This window comes from Carassius carassius, chromosome 7 (assembly GCF_963082965.1).
Source record: "Carassius carassius chromosome 7, fCarCar2.1, whole genome shotgun sequence".
Lineage (NCBI taxonomy): Eukaryota > Metazoa > Chordata > Actinopteri > Cypriniformes > Cyprinidae > Carassius > Carassius carassius.
In genome coordinates this window covers 25,429,806-25,452,268 of record NC_081761.1, presented here as the reverse complement: position 1 = coordinate 25,452,268, position 22,463 = coordinate 25,429,806, and the positions used below count along the sequence as shown (strand labels likewise).

The window sequence follows — 22,463 nt, the reverse complement described above, 5'->3', positions numbered from 1 at the left end:
AAGCGTTTTTTTGTCAGTAATTTCACTGATAAGATTAAATGGATTGTTCACCCACAAATGAAAAACCACAGTCCTGGTAATCCAAACTTTTCTTTCTTCAATAGAAGACAACAGGAGATGTTTTGAATGACGAGGAATAACATTTTTTAGTTACGCTGGTAACATCACCAAATAATTGCTAACAAAAAACATTCAACACAATCAATTCTAGAATATGAAAGGACGAGGTCTTTGAGGTTATAATTACAACCAAATCTCTACTCGGAAGCACGAATATTATCTGTTGCGAAAGAAAAGGTCTTTCATGCAACATTAAACATCTCAAATGGAGGAGGAGGGAAATAAAAAGACGTTTCATTATATTTCTGTATTCCTCCTTCTGCTGAACACGAGTCAGAGACTATGGGAAACAGAAGACCTCTGAGGTGAAAGGCTTATGTTGGGTTTTAGGGTTAAAGAGAGACATTCACAACAGTCTGCTGTCTAGAGGATTCAACACAAGCTTACAGGACTCTGGGTTGAGTAGGCGGCATATTCTGTTTATGAACATGTCGACTGTTTCAGAAAAGGCTGTTTTCTTCTCTTAACATTTTCACTGAATTTCAAAGTCAAATTTCTCAAACTTTAACGTTAAGATTTATTAACCCATTAAAATGTCAAAAAATGAAAAAGGACAAGTGACCTGCCCATAGATTTTCAGCAGAAGTAGAGGAGTTGTGTGGGCGATCGCAGTTAAAGATGAAGTACGTATTGATGTGCGAGGACAGCAATTGATATTCCTCTGACAAAGTTTGCTGTGTAGGGTGTATGATAATTCATTCGGCTTGTGTTTCAGACAACAATTGCTATAGCCCAAGGAACAAAGACCCGGCCTGGGTCCTATTGATCTGCCAACTTTGTTTGCCTGTGGACGAGAGCAGCAGGAATAACTGTCAAGGCAAAGAGATGTGTGACTTCTCCACTGTGATGACCAGCACCCTCTCTGCCGCAGCCGTCCAATCAAAGGCCAGGTGGTTAATTGGCCAGGCTATTGTTGGTGAGGCTAGACAGCGGCAGGGAAAACAGAGAGGTGAAGCCCCTCCATTAGCCTCCCTCCAGTCTTCTCATAGAGCCCACATCACAGCGTCCGTTTGTTTATCGCTGAGGGGGAAATGCGGCATCTCTCTGGACGCGGCAGGAAAGTGTGCGCCTGCAGTGGTCCCTCATTAATGGAAAGCCTGCCTCCACACAAGGCAGGTTTTGTTTGAAAGATTTAGCGGTCGCTCAATGCGGCTCTATTGAAAGAGACAAGGTCATACATCTCGGTGTGGAGCGGAAAGCACGTCAAGCAGCAATGAAGCACTACACAAGCTGATTACTAGCCAAACAACCCACTCCCCATTCTCTGCGGTGGATACATGGAGAGCGAGACACACGGAAACCAGAACTAATGTCACTCTGCCTATTAGTAGTGTGCATGTTTGAAAGAAAACCAGACAATGACATTTATTCTTCATTTTTTGTAACATCAAGGACAAACAGTAGATTTTCTTTCATCAACACAAACTTGAATATCTAGATGGAACATTTCCCCCCAACAACAGTCATATTCTTGTGATGACCCTCAATGAAACTTGTAATGTAACTATAAGATTTTTTTTTTCTAAAACCAAGCTTAAAACTACATTTAAAAATGTTTTTACTTTTCCAAAAAAACTGTTTGGACCATTTTTAAGGCAAGTTTAAATTAAGTTGCTCTAAAAAGGTCAAAAAGTTTTTTAAACAAACCAAAACAGCTTTTATCTATTTAATCTTGAATTATTCAGAAATTGTTTTCGGGGAGTCGGACCACATGGCATTTCACAACCTAAATGAACCTCTCTTCGTTGAGTATTCACGGAGTTACAGTTCATTTTAATGGAGTGTTTGTGAATGAAGATCAGCGCAGACAAAGGCTGCAGACAGCACACCTTGTTTGTTATCTTTATTTTATGAGTGCACAAAGTTTTGTTGTTATTATATCTGTATCCAAAAAAAAGTAGACCCTTTACAGATTCGATTGATGTATTGCTCTTATCTGTACGATTAAAACTGAAAGTGTAATTTAAGTTCTTTTCGGGGTTATCAGGAGAAAATGACTCATAACGCGTATCCGCGTTAATCGACTTCAGAGGGTTAACCTGTCATAGAATCTTTAAATTATACAATATTTTAAGGGACATTAGAGTCCTCTCTATGATATTATTTCCAGTTTTGTGTTTGTCCCCTGCATGTTTGTGCATGTTTTTTTTTCCAACGCATGACATTGCAACTAACATTCCCATGGCATTAATAATAAAAAAATAAAAATAATTTAACCTGAAATATAGACTCAAACCTAATACAACATTGCACATACTGCCAAGTGTCCAAGTGCTGGCAATCCAATGAAGCAGAACAGGTTTGGGCCTGGCCTGTTCTTGGATGGGAGACCCCCTGCATGCTGATGGAAATGGTGTTTGTGGGGCCAGCAGGGGGCATTCACTCATTCAATGCTTGGAGTTCAGAATGTTTCAGAGCTGTGAAAAGTTGTGGCTCTTAATATGGGATGTGAAACTGAGTTCTGATCAGTGCTTTTATATATATATATATATATTATTCCACTGGCTTATAACTTATTGTAACTTATTTTAAACTCAAGCTTTACTAAATGCATTTATTTATTTATTTTTTAAATTGTATGATTATTGTTTATTTTAAATTGTTACTGATTATTGGCTAGGACAAAGCAACATAAAGAGTGCATTTCTGTCATCTGACAGACTGTTGTGTACAGTGGAGCTAAGGCAGACAATGCAATTTAACTATAAAATTGATTCAATAATGTGTTATTTTTCCACCAAAACCTGAATACATGTTACATTTTTAGCAAACAACAGTCTCGCACCATTAAGAATACATATTTTTTTCTTAATACAATGGATTGCAATTGGATTGTGATTCTCACAAACAGATATTCAATAAATTATGCCCTTTTATGTTCAACAGAAAAAGGAAAAAAAAAATCTGGAATAATATTCTTTGGAATAACATCAGTTTAATAAATAATGAGAGTATTTTCATTCTTTGGATGAACTATTCATTTAAAGTTGTATGAATGTATTGCATTAGATAACAAAATATAAAACCAAGTGGTATTTATTTTGAAGTGAGCAAAAGCACAAATTCCATCAAAATATTTAACAGAAGTTTAAGTTAGTTATGAGAAAAGAGCCGCTCTGATATTTTGATGACATTTTTAAGTTTGAGATAAATGTCAAAACAAGTGTGCCAACCAAAGTGTGAAGCAAAGGTAATTCCTTTAAAAAGGTAAAATAAAGTATTTGGTTTCTTTTTATTTATTTATTTATAAAAAAAAGGCATAACACTAGCTGGCTCTATTCTTTTTTTATACTATCTGATATATTTTTATTTATTTATTATATAATAAAAATCCTTTGTTGATTTTGATTGCTTCCATTGTCCTCATTTCTAAGTCGCTTTGAATAAAATAATCTGCTAAATGACTAAATGTAAATGTAGTTCATATCTTCAAAATGATGTATATAAGTGAAAGTGAATCTCACTAGCAATCAGAGAAGATGTTTAAAGCCCAATATGACCAGCTGGAGGATAATGACCTTGGGAATCTCCCCCTTTACTAGTCTTTTGATATGCACATCATGTTAAAACACTGGATTTCTTCTGCCATATAAAGGCCTTTTAATGTCCGCAGAGCTCTATAATGGCATTTGTTAGATGGCAGTGAGTGATGTTTGATGAACACGTATACATAGATGAGCAGTTATTAAACCTGGAGAAACATTCAATCAATGAACAGCCACAACAGTGCTTTTATTCAAGTCTTATATAATGCACTTATGCAAATTAAGGTTAATAAGTACACAGCTTAATTTGCTGTGCAAAAATTAGGACAAATACAATTCTGAAGAATTTGATTGGACACACAACCTTTGATTTCAACCACCAGAGATAGGAGAAGCATTTATTGCTTTCTTTTATAAGCTATGCCAGCTCACTTTGTAATCCTTATGATGCACAATTAGATGGTGCTTTGCATTTTATTTATGGTTTATTTTTATTTATTTATTTATTTTTGCACTTAGCATTTTTCCCTGCAATCAGGGGATTTATTTTTGTGTCTCAGCCTACCTAGAACTTTATGCTCACTTTTTTTTATCTGGCATTCTTATGCCATTTACTATTTGGTGTTTAAAAAACGTTCATAAAAAAAAAAAAAGGTACACAATAGGTTCAATTGCGTTTAATGAATACTTCAGTGCTAAATTCAATATTGAATGCTTTTTCTTCCATTATAATTATAAGACAGACAAAACTGAACACTAGCGATGTAAAAGACGGGGAGGGTACAATGGAAACAGACACATAAACAAGCCTTGCCATTTTAATTCATTTGAAATTATAAGTCATTTCATGTATTTGAAGCCTCAAAGCATTACGCAGACAGCTTGAGTGCACCCCATTATCTGTCCATAAAAACAATCTGCTTTAGAATCAATTTTTCATTTGGTGAGATTCTGTTTGTTTGAAAAGGTGATGTCTCAGGCAAACAGCAATTTGCACAGTTTAGGCATTGTTGTGGCGGTGAGACACAGTAATGTGCACTGACAGGGCAATAAAACCGTATTACATGCCTTGTACTGCAAATCACAGATTAGCTCAACACCATTTTACTATTTACCATTTTAATTATTTGATGTGATTTTCAGGTTATTCAGAGCAGAGGTTTTCAAATGATTTAGCTTTTAAAAATAAAGAACCAAAATTGTTTTCAGAAGTTTTAAAAAAATTTCTTAAAATCTATTATTATATGTGCATTATTATTATATTGTGATCATGTCCTTTTTGCAAATACATCTATATTTAATCTTTAATAATTTGAAAATCTGAAAATTGACTTTGGCACCCACACACACACACACACACACACACACACACACACACAAAAACTAACAAAAAAGAAAAACATCTGAAACTTTAAAAATAAAGTTTCAGAGATCTGTATAACTTTAAACAAGCAACCAAACTTTAGGCACTACATTGGTTGTTTTGGAAAAGTTTGTATTGTCTATTTGTTTTGGAACGATCTGTTAGTTCCTTGTAATTTTGCCCACAAGCAGCTTGGAATGATGAAAGACAGAATCATAATTGGCCAGCGCCATCCATCTCAAAACAGCTTCTGTAGAACTACTGGTCTAAGTTTGTCAGCTCAGCGCTACTGATTCACTTCACCAGCAGAGGCTGAAGGCAGCAGCTCAAACTCCAGGCCTGGCATGCTTCATGGCAGCAGCTAATGTTCCTTCGCTACATGTTATTACAACAGTCTGCACAAAACGTCCTCTGCGGACTTCTCAGCTGCAATCCAGTGTACAGTGAACGAGAGCAGCCACCACCTCTCCAAGAGACAAAAACAGCACTGGATGCAGCATTGCACATCCTATAAAGTCCCTTGTCTTCAAGACAGACAAAAAACAAACAGAAAATAAAGCAGCAATACGAATTCCACTGACAGAGCACCTTGAAATCCCATTGTTCCGCTCTGCTGATAAACAAGCGCGGGATGAGCGCAAACATTAATTTTGGGCTTTCGAGTCCTGGAGACGGGGATTACATAAAAGACTCAAATAGACCCTGAGAACAACACTGCTATTATAAAAAAAGCACAATAAAACACCAACAACAATGGAAAACAAGACATAAAGTCCAAATTCTGAGCAACGGGCCTTACTTATCTACAACCGAGCAGGTTATATTTTTAAAAAAGGCTATTAAAAAGAAGTCCAATAATGGAATGTCTCTCTAAATAGTGACTTCATTAGCAAGTTGCTCCACAGCCAAGCCAACAGATGGAGCTGGAACAGGACAAATAGAAGTAATCTGGAAAGCAGAATATAGAAAGTTGCAATCAGCACATCCAAGAAAGCAGAACAAACCTTTGTTTTTCAGGCGAGAAGAGCATTCAGAGCACGAGGCACTAAGCGGAAAGTCAAGTGATTTGGAGGAGGAGGCCGTGTCAGCAGAGAGTTTCCATGACTGGGGTTAGTGCCAAAGTGCCTGACCTTTTAAAACTAGCCAAATATTCCCATAGAGACGTGTTCTGTGTTCCAGCGGTCAACCATTTCCCCTCCCCTGAACACAGAGAGGATCAAGGGGGAGTGATGGACGTGCTAGAGGAACAATCTATTTGTGAAAAATGTTCAGTCTGATGAGGGGTTGGAAGCCTGAATGTTTGTTAAAATCATTAACAGCTGCATTCATCTTTCACTTATTACAGCATTATCGTAAATGTATAAATGGTGTCTGGGCGACTATGCATAATGCAACAATATGCAGATGGCAACAATAGACCTGAGAACTATAACTAAATAACTAACTCCAATTTATGCTTCAAAGCAAGACCTTCTTTTTAAACAAACAACCCAAAAGGAAAACAAAACACATCATTAAAATAGTAAATGAATGTTCTGTGCTAATGATAGTGTACTTGATGACAGCTGAAGCCGGTACATTCATCCACTTCAGATTAAAGAATAACATGATAAAAGCATGGAAATAGTCATAATACTGACTATTTGAGTGCTTTGGCCTTCTAGCTTACTGAAGACTTTTTTTTGTAAAGGTCAAAGCAACGGTACATATAAATATTCTTATTCAGGTACTTTATATAGGCGGCTCAACCAGGTCAATAAGGTGTAGAAATATTTCAGGGTAATGAAGGTTCAGAGCACGTTAGAGAGATTCTGTAAGATGAACATATTCATATTCTAGCCTCAGCTATTCAAAGTCAAAACATGCACAAAACATACACTTTTATACTTAATTTTAACAGTGCTAAAATTCTTTTCGTTTCCAAAAATCACCCCTAAAACAAAATATGCAAGAAAATATGAAAAAAAAAAGTGATTTTTGTAAGCAGTGGTTTCATAAACACACTTTTAAAGGGGAAAGAAGAACATACATCATCAATATTGATGTTTTGGTCTCTGAGGGTTTAAGAGTAAAAATATAATGATTAATGAATGAAGCGGCAGCTGAATATGTTTCTTAAGAGATAAGAGAGGAGATAAGTGAGTGCATGAGAGGGAGGAGAATGGAAAAAAAAAACAAAAAAAAAACAGAGAGAGCGTACAGTAGTAATACATATTCTTAAGTTGCCAGACAGTTTCTGTAGTGCCCTCACTTAGCTCAGCATTCATTTCTGGTGCACAATGCAATCCTTTGCCAGTGTAAATTATAATTATTTCATTATTTGTTGTAGAGAATGGGGAGGCAAAACATTCACTTTTACCCTTGCCGTGGATTTAAATCCCATTGAAATGGGATGGCGACCAGCCAGATTCATTAGACAGGAAAACACAACCTCTTTTACACCACATTGCAATTTGGGTTTATTTTACACCTATCAACTTGCAATTCATTTTCACTCTCCTCAAACAAAGCACTGTGAAAAGCAGAGAGAGAGAGAGAGAGAGAGAGAGAGAGAGAGAGAGAGAGAGAGAGAGAGAGAGAGAGAGAGAGAGAGAGAAAAACAACATAAATTAACCACAGTTATTATTACTACATTCAAACCAAAGCCCTTTTTTCCTCCACTGGAACATGGGAATCTTGCTCCACAATACATTATTATCATTTCTCATCTGCAAAGATGTTTACTTTACACCTTAGGAAAGGTTTCTAACGAAGCGTGTTTTGATAATATGGTTTGCATTCACATTTACATTTATATCCAATTTCACATTCAAAGGGTGCTCAGTGCACAGTCACTGAGACAAAATGCTTAGATTTTCTTTTAGGGTATAAAATTGTCAGTAGCGCAGAGAGACTTGAAGACCCACTCACATTTTTTTTGACTGATCTGTTCCAACAATAATGACATATATTTACACCCTTGTGTAATAGGGCTATATAAGTATATATGTCAACATTTACAAGGTTCAAAACACAGAATGAAATAACAATGAATGGTATGGCTGACAACCAAATGATGTAAAGACAAACACTAAAATTCTAGACAATGTTTGCCTAAATAACCTAAATATTTCTTTAAAATTTGTCTAATATATATATATATATATATTAAATGTATGTATTTAGCAGACACTTTTATCCAAAGCAACTTACAGTGCATTCAGGCTAACATTTTTTACCTAACATGTGTTCCCTGGGAATCCAACCCACAACCTTGCACTGCTAAAGCAATGCTCTACCACTGAGCCACAGGAGCATTATATGTGTGTGTGTTTGTGTGTGTGTGTGTGTGTGTGTGCGCGTGTGTGTGTGCGTGTGTGTGTGTGTATGTATGTATGTATGTATGTATACATACACACACACACTAAAATCATTTTAGTAATTTTAGATGCATCTAGTTACATCAGAAGATGTATGAAACAGATATTCATTTTCAGATCTTCTAAGATTGCATTGAACAGTCTTATTAAATTATTAGTGGCTTTAAAAGATTACATTTGCCATGATCCAATACACAATTAAAGACAATCTAAATGTAAAGAAAATGGAAAATTAGCAGGCAAATTACATTTCCAATGCTGACCATTACTAATAAATGAAAGAATCTCTATTATCGACCAATACAGTACTTATTTTGTGCACCCCTACTTAATGTAAAGAACCTCAAATGTTTTCAGAGTGATAACACTTGCTAAATGGAGACAGAATGTGTGATGAATAAAACTGGACTGGAGTATATAGAAAGTGGAATCTAAAAGCTGCTTAATTACTTTCTTACTCCATTTTGAATGCTGAAATTAAGGCACAATTTAACCCCAAGAAACAACCCTGAACATCCAAAAGATAATTTACTGTACATGCCAGTGATGCCCATATAAAATTAACGGCAGCTGAAAACTGAAATTTGTCTTAATCACTGCCAACAGCCCGTGAAGATCCTGCTCAGTGCCAAGTCTCATAAACATCTGTTGAAACGGAATACATTTTTGGAAAACAAAAAAAGAAAAGAATTCCAAACACATGCTTGTCTAATTTTCCTTTTTTTACATTTGAGAGCAAACTCTGACCTGCACGACAAGCAGGCACGAATCCAAAGCAGGCGTGAAATATTACATGTGGTGCTGTCAAAAAGCAACATTTGGCACAGCGCACACAAGAGACAGTAAGATGTGAGGCGAGAGACTGCCAAATAAAGCCCTGGGGTATAAAACTCTGTCAGCATCTCAGAAAAGAGCTCGTACCATAATCACGTCACTGTTGCAACGTCTCCATGATAACAGAGGGAGACTGCAGGGCATTTGTCCTGTAAGTAATGAGGTCACATCTGCCTGTTATGCCCCATTCAAATCTCTTTTATGGGGGGGATTATGACATAATTAAAAAATAATCCTCAATGGCAAGAGACAGATAAGAATGGCATGAAAAACATATTCTCTGTTAAGTGCAGTGGGACAGGATGACAGGCAATCTGATGACATATTACATCAAAGAGTAGAATATAGTACAGATGAAGATATAGGACAGTTACACAGAGTATTATGCAATCTACCTAGTAAAGATTGCAAAGTGGTGCACATGATGCTTGATGGTTAGTGATAATGTTTGGCCTCCTGCTTTGCATCAGGAGATTATTATTTTGAAAAAAGGAAAAAAGGCAGTGATGGAGATTTCAAACTTAGCTGGTAGGTTTCCTGAGTAATTTGTCAACTAATCCAGGAATTTTCATAATTTTTGATGCCAAAATACCTTCACATATACCTCCACCTTTTATAGAATATATATATATATATATATATATATATATATATATATATATATACAAATCTGATTCCAAAAAAGTTGGCACACTGTATAAATTGTGAATAAAAACAGAATGCAATGATATGGAAGTTTCAAATTTCAATATTTTATTCAGAATACAACATACATGACATGTCAGATGTTTAAACTGAGAAAATTTATAATTTTAAGGGAAAGATAAGTTGATTTAAAATTTCATGGCATGAACACATCTCAAAAAAGTTGGGACAAGACCATGTTTACCAATGTGTGGCATCCCCTCTTCTTTTTATAACAGTCTGCAAACGTCTGGGGACTGAGGAGACAAGTTGCTCAAGTTTAGGAATTGAATGTTGTCCCATTCTTGTCTAATACAGGCTTCTAGTTGCTCAACTGTCTTAGGTCTTCTTTGTTGCATCTTCCTCTTTACACCAAATGTTTTCTATGGGACTGCAGACTGGCCATTTCAGTACCCGGATCCTTCTTCTACGCAGCCACGATGTTGTAATTGATGCAGTATGTGGTCTGGCATTGTCATGTTGGAAAATGCAAGGTCTTCCCTGAAAGAGACGACGTCTGGATGGTAGCATATATTGTTCTAGAACCTTGATATACCTTTCAGCATTGATGGTACTTTTCCAGATGTGTAAGCTTCCCATGCCACACGCACTCATGCAACCCCATACCATCAGAGATGCAGGCTTCTGAACTAAGCGCTGATAACAACTTGGGTTGTCCTTGTCCTCTTTAGCCCGGATGACATGTCATCCCAGTTTTCCAAAAAGAACTTCAAATTTTGATTCGTCTGACCACAGAACAGTTTTCCACTTTGCCACAGTCCATTTTAAATGAGCCTTGGCCCAGATAAAATGTCTGCGCTCCTGGATCATGTTTAGATATGGCTTCTTTTTTGACCTATAGAGTTTTAGCCGGCAACTGCGAATGGTACGGTGGATTGTGTTCACTGGCAATGTTTTCTGGAAGTATTCCTGAGCCCATGTTGTAATTTCCATTACGGTAGCATTCCTGTATGTGATGCAGTGCCATCTAAAGGTGGGCGTACACGGTGCGAATTCTGATGGTCAGAAGATCGTATGTCCATGCACACGTCACGAGAGAGTTTATCTGAAAATCGTACAGGCGAGGTGATATACCACACGATTTTACGACCTGCCGATTTCTGAAGCAATCGCACGAAGTTAATATAACTGCTCTCCCTCTCTCATAAATGCCTATAAAATATTGATACGATCTGTGACTGTTTCCTACACATAGGCTACAGGTTATTTTTCAGCAACAGGAATGTCTTATCACCCTTGTGTGTGTGTGTGTGTGTGTGTGTGTGTTATGGTTTATGGGGACACAAATGTCTATAATGACATGGTATTACAATATAAACATGGTTTATGAGAACACTTCCTGTGCCCTCGTAAACCAAATGGCTTAAAAAAAATACTAAACAGTGTTTAATTGAAAATTTTCCGTGATGGATAGAGGTAATGTATGGGGATAGAGTATACAGTTTGTAGAGAGAGAGAGAGAGAGAGAGAGAGAGAGAGAATTAAAAAGCATGGTACACGCTGCTAGAAACATCATACAGTGCTCACTGTTCCTGTCAGAGTTCAGCGAGTTCATCCTCCACATTCACCGTGGCACTGCCATCTTCGTCTTTCTTCTTCGGTGGTTTTCCTAGTTTGTGATTGGTCAACTTCAGATAGATCAACAAATTGGCTCGTTCAACCGCACACGTCACGAATTCAAACCGATAGCTCACAAACTTTTTAGACATTCTTTTTAGAAATCGTAATATTTACGCGCGTTCTAATGCGCGGGTTTGCACGCTTCGGATAAGCGAAGATTCGGACACACAAATCTTCTCACTGTGTGTGCTTGCGAGCTTGCTTTGCTGCACGCTATCACCACCTGGGTGATGACGGAATAAATGACATATTCCGACTCATATTCCAGCATATGGCATTTGCATTGAACAAGACTGAACGGTTTGTCCAGGTTTTATTTTATTTAATTTAATTTTTTTCATCGCTGTTGTTGTAATGTCTGGGAAGCCAGAATGTGCATGCATCAACAGAAAACACTGAATCGATATCAAAGTTATTTTTCTTATTGAAACTGATGAAAATACACATCATAGTAAGTTGATCCACATATGACAGCCTCTGAACTTGGTCAATACTAATCTTATATGCAGGCACTGGACTAAAAATACATTCATCAGTTATCTCTTCCATAATGAATTCAACAGGTTATCTTGTTCATTCTATAAATTAATTGCAGCAATAAAATGAAATTTCATCATGAACTGAACATCATGAAAATTCCAAAATGACATTTCCCTTAAATTCAACTTCCAAAAGTGCATTCATCTTTGTCATGTTACATTCATTTAGTTGACTAGTGCTATGTGCTGTATTAACAAAAACATAAATGGCATTAATAAAAACGCTAACACTGACAAGCTACTCAGTATTGCGTACATAGTCGAATGCGATTTATCTAATGAACGCGATATAGCGTAGCTTGTCAGTGATCTATGGCTCTGTGTAATAAATGCATCTGAATAATTTCCATCTGAAAGCATGTGATGGAGATTTACTTGTACTATTTACTTGTACAGAATCGGCTTTACTGACGAGATGCGGATGACAATCACATGGGATTTATCATGCAGCCCATGTTTGTTGATCACAGTTGTTTTATTTGACACCAAAAAAAAGTGTTTTAAGACACAAAGACATGTTCTGTGTAAATGGCCCCTTATATTTACCCTGTGTCTAGTCGAGACTTCTATGTTGAAGTTGCTTCCTGTGTCAGGTTTTGTAGTCCTTTTATAGTCTTTTTTATTGATTAGTTCATTACTCCCAGCTGTACCTGTGTGTATTTAAACCCCAGTGCTTATTGTGCATTTGCTTTCAGTTTTGTTACCCTCTAGTGTTCCTTGGTTTCTCATGTATGTATACTGCTTGTTCATGAGTTTGATGTGTGTTGCAAACAGTTGTATGAAGGCATTTGATGAAAAAAAAAAAAAAACTAATTGAGCTAGATGACTGTCAATAATCATGTTCACATCTTCAGACAGAGAAACAAAAACAGAAACAAAAAATCTGGAGAGGGAAAAATAAGATAAGTTTCACCTCCGACCTCAGCTTGAGCAGCTATTTTGGCTGTTTCTTAACGCTCCATTCAGGCCTGCTGCGTGGCTTTTCGAGTGGGTGAGATGCTGATTGCGGTCTATTGGTCAGACCGGACAGGCCTTTTGCTGTGTGAAGGGGCCCAAGGCGGTACAGAAAAAAACAACCACGGTTATGATTACACACAGAGGAGTGCTAGGCAATACACAGTCTGCTGTGACAGCTGCAGGACACTTGTGTTATGCTCCAGCTTCCCGCCTCTGTCAGCAATATCTACTTGCCACACTCAATTACAGCCACTATGTGTTAGTGCAGCCAGTGCACACAACTTCCTCTGCACACTGTACAGGACTACAGCTGTAGCTTTAAAAAAAACAAAAACACATTGTATACCCTCAAGTGGGATGCTCATCAAATCGCATGAATCTCCTCACGCACCTGCGCAATTATCCTTGACATTCGCTAGGGGGAAAACAAACCTTTCAAGGTCTGTTTAAGTACAATCACTGCACCTAATTGAATATTTCAAGACTGACGAATGGTGGTCAGTGAATGAATGGAAAAAAAAAAAAACATGGAGAAGTCGCCCCAGACAATATGACTCCCCAAGAATCCTCCTGTGTTCATACATGTGTGCAATGCATTTCGTTGAGCTCAATCATCACCGGCAATCACTGGCTCAGTTTTTGCTTCATGACCATGGTGTTTATTTGCGTAGAGACAGCTCTGCTGTGGGCAAAACATTTTACATTATTTATATCTCTAGCATCAGATAGAGGGTTTATTTTGCCGGGTAAATATTTGTTGAGAATGCTCATAAATGAATACCTAAATATATCCGTAGGGCTTGTCCACACATAAAGCCTCTTAAGTCAGTCTGATGAAACATATGAAATCAAGTAAATAGATTTTTTAACAGCCTTTTGGAATCTTATTTTCCTTTGTGAGGAGACCATGAAATGGTTATAATAAAATTATGATGAGTTTAAGTACCGAATGCATCTACCCTGTAAGATATTTCATGCAGAATAAAGCATTAATATGTGCTTATAAGTACTAGTAAACAGCCAAAATACTAGTAATATGCATGCTAATAAGCAGCTACTTTATAGTGAGAATTGGTCCTTAAAATAAAGTATAATTTTTAGAAAATGTATTGCCGAGTCAAAACAATGAAGCATGTGACATGTACTAACACCAGTCTATCCTACTGCCTACAGCTATATGGAATTAGATACTTAAGGGTTTAGAATTTTTGCCTTTACTTGTTGTTCTTGGAAAACTAGAAACTGATTTAAAGCTGTTACAATTCATGTTGTAAAATAATAAAGAGCAGTGTCTTAATGTTTGCCTCTTTAATCTTTGTATTTGGCCTCAAGACTCAGACAACCATCAGCCCACGCTGGTACTAGCTTAAATTAAATTTGTCATTTTGTGGGCAGTTTTATCCGAAGAGACAGTAAGCCAATTTCAGAGACGTTCCTTCAAAAGCAATTTTAGGCAAAGTGCTTTGCTCAAATGCACCACAGTAACAGAGGGAATTTGTGACCCCACTCTATTCCTCATCAGCAGCACTTGTACTGAACTCCAAACCCTTTGGGACACCAGCCAGAAAATATAGGCCTATGAACTGAAATAAATGAATAGACAGTTCAAAAGAAGTTGGAAAGACAAAAATATGAAGCAGCACCACCTTTTTTCATCTGTGAAAATAGTAAGAAATGTTTCTTGAGGAGCAAATCAGCATTTTCAGCTGATTTCTGAAGGATCATGTGACACTGATGACTGGAGTAATGGTTGCTGAAAGTTCAGTTCTGCATCATTCAAGTAGAAAACTGCTAAACAAAAGAGACTACTTTCAAACACATGAAAAAATATCTTATACAGACCCCAAACATTTGAATGGTAGTGTCCATGTGTATACTGTATATGTTTGCAAGGGTTTAATTGGTAGCTTGTATCACTCTATAAGTTGCTTTGCTTTTACCAGCTGAAAACCACATAGGCTGTTCATTTCACAGACATTATAATATAAATCAATAACTTATATTTTATTAGTCATTCAGGCTAGTCATTCAGTGTGGGACATTCATAAACTGCCTTAAAACAGCCCAATACTTCTCTCAGTCATCAAAAGTATTCAGTGTAGAATCAGCTGTTATGAAGGAGCAGCTGAAATTTATTAGATCTTTCACAGGCAAGAATGTGTGGTTGTGGGTGTCTATGAAAAACATAATTATCAAACATATAAAGACCTGTCTTTTTCTGAATTTCTTTCTCTTAGATGAAGAGACTGATGCATACGAATTTCCTACGGTTTTATGAACATGGCTTCAGGTCAGTAAAATGTTGCAATGCCATCACAATGAATGACTAGTCCTTTCAGCAATTTTCTTGTGAGCTGAACTGTTCCACCAGAATTATTACATTCAAATGTTTGTACAATGAATATAAATGCTGCTCATTCCAATTATACAGTGAATAATAATCCCATTATTAATAATACCTGAGAAAATCTGGGGATGAGATCCCCAATATAGGGGTCATTAAAGATTCACGAGGGAGCACCAATCACTCTGGTTTGAGAGTTACAAGCAGGAATTAAACAGACACCTCTCGATTTTAGTAGTTCACTACATTTTAACAATATGCAGTATAGTACAAAAGTACAAATTTCAATTCTCTGTACAATAACTATTTTTCATCACATATTTATTGTTTTTAAATAACTTTGCACTGTACAATTTGTACTATTTTCTAAGACCTATTTTCTTCCAGTCTCACTGGAAGCTTTGTATCATTTTATTACTGTCAATACATTCATAATAAATGCAATACACTTTTGGTAACATGTATGGTAATGGTGACACTCTAATTTGTTTTCACTTGTATTCTTTACAGGATTTGACACATAATGAATTGTCTCTTCCTAGGCTTTAATGAGATGCAATGCACCACACTAATGTCCTGTGAAACAAACAAGTCAATCATAAGGATTTTGAAATTACTAACAGAATTGAATAGATAGCTATGTTTTAATGAACCTACTATACTGTACTCTGGGGTTATAATAATCATTTGGATACATTTAAGTTGGTATTGTAGAAAGCCGTAGCTAAAGGTGGTTATTGCTGGTTAATAAATTGCCTGTTATTAATAAGGCCAATATTAAGAAGAGTGAACTGAGGTGTATGTCATGGAGGAAGGTGACAAGCTAGTGGACATTTCAACTCTTTGAGAATGACCAATAAAAGTGTGGAAACTCATTTCAGTTTGTTCAGGAAAAAAACACTTTGATTCCTTCAAAGCACTTTCAGGTCCTCTCTAGTCAATATAAAAAAGGTTTTCAAAAGGTATGTTGTTTATATGTGCATCAACCGAGGTGTTTTCAAATTGTTGTCTGTCCAACTTTTTAGAAAAAGAACTGAATAAAACCCCTTCTTTGAAATAGTCCCACTGGAGTGCTATTGAATGTATACACAGCACTCCTCACTCTCTAGTATAAACTCTCAGGAGTTTCGGCTCTGACAATAAGCTTTTCATTACTTCTGACTGTGTAAAATGGATGAAATGTTAGTTAAAGGCAGAACATGTCAAAACACTGGACTTGCACGTAAATGCCATTTACAGAGTCTAATTAAGATGAATAGCTTGAGCATTAGGCCCTCATCAAGGTGTTCACGATCACTAGAGTGATGATGAAAGCTTAATGGCATTATTTGATATCAGCCGTTCCATTTAGGCTGATTTCAAATTGTACTTGTCCTGGCAGACAAAGACCTATTAGCTTATATTACCCAAAGATCAATGTTCTCTTAATATGTTTGTAATGTATGAAGAGGAAGAGTGGGTGGCACAGATGGTACTGTTTGACACATTCACAAAATGTAAATAAAGCTGTTAAATGGATAAACTAATAAAGATTCCTGTCAAAAAAGTTATTTTAAGAACTGGCTATCAAAAATTGTTCTATTGTTCTATGGCATCGCTACAGAAAACCCTTTTGGAATCTTATTTAAAGAATGAAAACATCCAATCTTTGCTTACTTGAACGTGTGAAACAATTATCTAAGCTCTAAATGAAACATTAACACTTGTTTATCTCATGACAGCTCATCATGTAAAGCAATATGAGCCCTATCCTCTCAGAGCTTATATTACAGATTCATCCCAAGCATTTGTGAGTGTGCTTCCTTCTGGGACTCCCCCTGCTTTTAAACCTAATTGTTAGCATAAAAACAAAGATCACTTAGACATATTTTACATCATACATTTTGCTCTTCTTTATATAACACAATTGAATTCACTGTGACTACTTTGTAAATCCCAATATGATGATTTATAGTGAGACAACAAACAAGGCTAACGTCAACATACAGATCACCCAAAGAAACAATGGCCCCAGGAAATGAATAAGTTTTGGAGCTGTGAACCTGTCAATGTAAATACAGTCAGCCTTTCAAAACGGTGTCTAACAATGTCGGCTGCTACAAACACCATTTAGCTTCCCATCCAAGTGAGCTTGACATTGTTCGCCTATATGCTGCTTCTAACAGGGTTCACACCCACATACAAACATGAAATCAGAATAAACAAAATAAACAAACAAAACGCTCTCCTGAGAGAAGACAGGCTGCATGGAGCTTTTCATTGGCATATCAGACAGACTGGGCACGGTTTATACGGTTTCATCCTGTTTTTATGTACCATTCCCAGCTTTGAACTTCACATAGGGCTGCACTTTCCCTTCACAGCCTTTTCTTTTAACATCACTTGCAAAGCAGTAAAATAAGGAAGACCTTCAGAGCCAATAAAACCTTCACTTTTGCTGCTGAAAATGGATTTGTTTGAATATAGATTTTTTCGTTGAGTCAGCCCAAGCGGTGAAGGCGATCTATGTGGACGGATCGATATTAACAACTGTGTGCATAAAACAAGTATTTATGATCATTACCGCATGGCTTGCGTGGGTTGAAGTCGGCTTAAAGTAAAACAGATACTCGCTCTGCTCCCTCTCTTTCACAATCTCTCTCCCCTCTCCTTATTCCTCTGCTTCTATAAGCTCATTTCATAGGAATGTGTGAACTCTAAGCAGTTATTGGTTTGGACCTCTATAATGCCTGCAATCCAGAGTGAATCACTGGTGCTTTCACGCAAGCTGGGGATGTTAGCAGGTGGCCAGAGACGACAGCTTATATCTCATCTCGGAGACCTTTTGTAGACTATTTGTGGCAATTTATCCAGAGATTAATCTTAATTTATTATAGCTCTTCGTTACAAAATGAAGCATCTGTTGCTTCATCGGAGGAGAGGCAGAAATTGCAGCTCTGATTGTATGCTCCGATTATCACCTCTTAATTTATTTATTTATTTTCAGTTTATGATGTTTAAATACAATTTTCACACTGATGATACACCTAGAGAGATGATAACATCATTTCACATTTCCATCAGGTGCGACTGCAGACACGCACATGTATTGTAAAACATGTAAAACTGCGAGATCAAAAAAAAAAATTATCATCTCTGCCGGACGCCAACGATGGGAATATTTGCATACATTTGCCTCAATGGTGTGAATAGTGATATATTGGTTTTTATTTTTTTGTGTGTGAACGTGTGCGCCCTTCGCAAGTCAGTGGGCGATGGCACTATCATCAAAGGCAATCTTGTATCATCAAATGCCTGCGGGTCAATGAGGCTTTATGGGATTAACGCCCCCAGATTAGAAACCATGCTTAAAATCATTTGCTGGCATCAGCTAATTAAATGTGGAGGAACTGGTGAGGTCATTCAAAGGCATATTCTATCCTCCTCGTTTTGGCTGATTACCTATCGTCGCGCCACTCTCTCTCCATGAAGCCTTTCTTTAATCACACACGGACAAAAGGATGACGTTAATTGCGCTGAACGTGTGTACATCTTCAATTCTGGACCTAATCATAATGTAGGATTGTTTGTTACTGAGTAAAGAGTCAGTCTTTAGCATCACAGGTTTTTGAATTACAGGTTGGAGCTGTAGAAAAGAATCTGTTGACTAAGCTGAAAGAGAAATTTAAGAAAAATAGAAGAAGGGAGAGCAAGAGAGAGAAAGGCAGCCAGCTTGGAAAAGAGGGTTTGTGATCGACAGTGTTCCTACACTAAGTGCTCATATGTAATGATGCTAAAATAGCAGCAATTTTCAAGTTCACACATCGGATTGAAACTGGGAAATGGGAAAGCGAGAGAGGCTGTGTGAAAGCATGTGAGTATGAGCAAGAGAAAGAGAGATCCAAAGTGACATTCTGAAGAAGAATTGTTCCGCCATTCAGAAATCCAACCACCACCTCCGGTGAGGCCGACATGTCTGTAGCCAAAAGAACACGAAAACCACTCAGGTTCTGCCTACTGCCCAATCCAATTAAAGGAAAAACTTATCTGAGGACAGTCCTCCACCAAAGGCCACGGTTCATGCCTGGATGGAAGATTTGAAATGTGCTAATTCAAACATGTTCATATTCAGTTCCCAGAACTTCTACTCCTCCTTGCAAATTTCTGTTGACATGTGTAAGACAGCACCTACAGAGCTGTCGACGAACCAGGGAGACTCGCAGGCTGACTTCCTCTGTCTTTCTGAATTTCTCTATCTCTCTTTGTGTAAAGCAGTAACATAGTGTATATACAGTCCCTCCAAGGAAATATCATATTTATATTTCTGTTTCTTTTCACTTTTCTATATCTCAGCCACAGTAAAGTATTGAAGGCTTTAGCCTTAAAAAATTGTCTTTAAATCTAAGAACTGCAACTTTGTTTCTCAAAATTGTGAATTTCATAGCTAACAATTACGGGGAGGGGGTTCAGAGTTCAGTGATGCCTGGGCCAAAAGGAGGGAGGGGGGGGAGTTTAGTAGTGCCTCTGTAGCAGGTACACATGATTGTGGCCGGGGCTCTGGCTCTTCACAGTTTGCACAGAAAGTAGAGACGCTGCTGTGCTTTCTTGGCCAGTGCTGTGGTGTTGTTAGTCCAAGAGAGGTCCTCTGTGATGTGCAAACCCAGGAACTTGTTGCTGCACACTCTCTCCACAGTCGCAACGTTGATGGTCAGAGGAACATGTTGAGTGTGCACTCTCCTGAAGTCAACAACAATATAAAGCATAAGCTTTATAGCATTAATATGATGGTACTATAGCAACAATTTAGGACAGTCCGTTTCACAAAGTCACATTTTAATTGTTACTCTATCAAATTCCTGCGCAAGCGGTGCAACTAAGAAAGCAGCACTACTGAGTAAGCTGTGATGTAATATTTTTTAAATGTTTAATAGAGGGCTAGATTATCGTAGATTCATTATTTCACTGTATTGTTATAAGTGCAAGTGAACGGTAATCATTGAAGCAGGATGGAGACGGCTTCTTCAAGACTGGAATGATGGTGGCAGCTTTGAAGCATGTGGGGACAACACCCTAACTTAATGAGATATTGAAAATGTCTGTGAAGACATCAGTGAGTTCCACTGCAGTCTCTAAGTACACGGCCAGGAACGTTCCCAGGACCCGTAGCTTTGCGTTCATTGTTCCTGCTGAGGGACCTCCTCACACTGTCTGGGGACACAGCGTCATCACCTGGTCGCCAGGAGGAGGTACTGGTACAGTTCATTTAGTGCTTCACTTCTTTTGCCTTTATTGGAGCTGGGAAGGATGTATATGAGCAGTATGGCTTAATATTCCCACGGCCAGCACTTAATAATCATAAACTCCACCAGGGGTGAGCAGAGTTTGCAGACCACAACAGCATCACAGCACCACACATCATTGATGTAAACACAAAACTCTTACTTCCCTTGATGCGTACTCTGTCCACTCGATAAAATGTCAGCTGATCAAGAAGAATAGCGCAGTTGTTATAAGAATAGTGCTGTTGCTGAGCCATGTTTCCGTGAACACAAAAAAACAACAGTCTCTTACAGTCCTCTGAGTTGAGTGTAGTAGTCGGATGTAGTCCAGTTTATTGTCGAAGGAGAGTACGTTAGCCAGTACGATGGTGGGGATAGCTGGCTTGTGTAGGTTAGCCATTAGCCTAGCCTGGATACGTCCGTGCTTACCTCTCTTCTGCATCCTCTCACGCCGCTTGTGGCTCCTCCCCTGGGGCGAGATGCAGTAGCGGGGGTCGGTAATGGTGTAGGCCTCCGGAGCAGACCGAGATCCTGCAGCACTTCTGCGTGCATGGAGTTTAACTCTAAAAATGTGGTTCTGCCGACATCGAGCAGAAACTCACGACTGTATGTGTGCTTAAAGACAGACATGATGAAGATGGTCCTTACAGGAAAGAGAATCCGCTGTGTGTGGACGCGCCGCCATCTTGGTTAAAACCTGTATATATTATATATCATACAATGTGACTTTAAATCTCTCAAGGTTTATGATTTTAAGTCTCTGATGTCAATTTAAACTTTGCAATTGCAACTGTTCATAATGTTCATAACATAGATTTTTTTTGTCTTACAAGGTTAAAATCTCACAACTGATTTCCTGCAAATGAAACATATCATACAATTTAAACTTTAAATTTCACTATGTGACTTTCCTTCTCAATTTAAACTCACATTTTTAACTTTTCATTTTTTATTCTGGGTCAGAAACAAGCTTCATAATATAGTATATGAGCAACACCCAGATTCAAGATATATCTCTAATTAATCTAAGAGGAATGCACCGAGTGCTGCAGCCTAATCAAATGAGCATGAAAATAAATCAAGCGCACTCCCTATCAGACTTATTGCTGTCACTGATTTCACTGAAATCTATGATAAATGGTCTGTGCTTTGTAGTGCAGACTACAAAGACCACAACTCAATTTTGCATCTTTTTAACTTAATCAGAGATAAGGTATTATGGATCCACTTAAGGTGCACAAGGAGATCAAAGGGCCGAGGCAGAACCCACAGAAGCACACGGTGACACTCATATAATCCCGAGCAGATGTGTAGAGCTTCACACACACACACACACACACACACACACACACACACACACACACACACACACACACACACACACACACACACACACACACACACACACACACACACTCACTCACTCTCTTTTTCTCTTAGTATCCACACCTCTTTGAGACAAAAGAGTGATCTGTCTGGCACTTCTTATATTGCTCCTCTTCACGGCCGACCTCGGATGTTGTTTGGGCTGTAATAACCATTAATCACACTCCTGTCCCTAGGGTTGGGTAATGATCTCTGCTGGACCTTGCTGAAGAGCTTGAGTCAAGGACACAGTCTTAACGCTTTTTATTGTCAGCAGGCAACTCCTTACTTCAGGGCTGAAGATACTCTTTAATGCTGATGTACAAGCAGGTGTTGCGACCGCCAAACCTTAATCAATGGTATAACATGTAAATGTACGACTTTCAAAGAAATGTCTCTCTGCCCATATTTGCCCTCACTGAGCTGAATCAGATAAATAAGTTCCACTTAATTAGTAATTAATGTTAAAGTGTCATTCCAAATCTGTAGGACCTTTAGATATTTAGAAGAATTA

The 22,463-nt window shown here is 37.8% G+C and overlaps 1 protein-coding gene across 1 annotated transcript in view; it reads right to left on the bottom strand.

The window, feature by feature from the left end:
• Positions 1–22,463, bottom strand: part of galntl6 (polypeptide N-acetylgalactosaminyltransferase like 6) — a 246,733-nt gene that overhangs the window by 46,026 nt on the left and 178,244 nt on the right. The window lies entirely within an intron of this gene.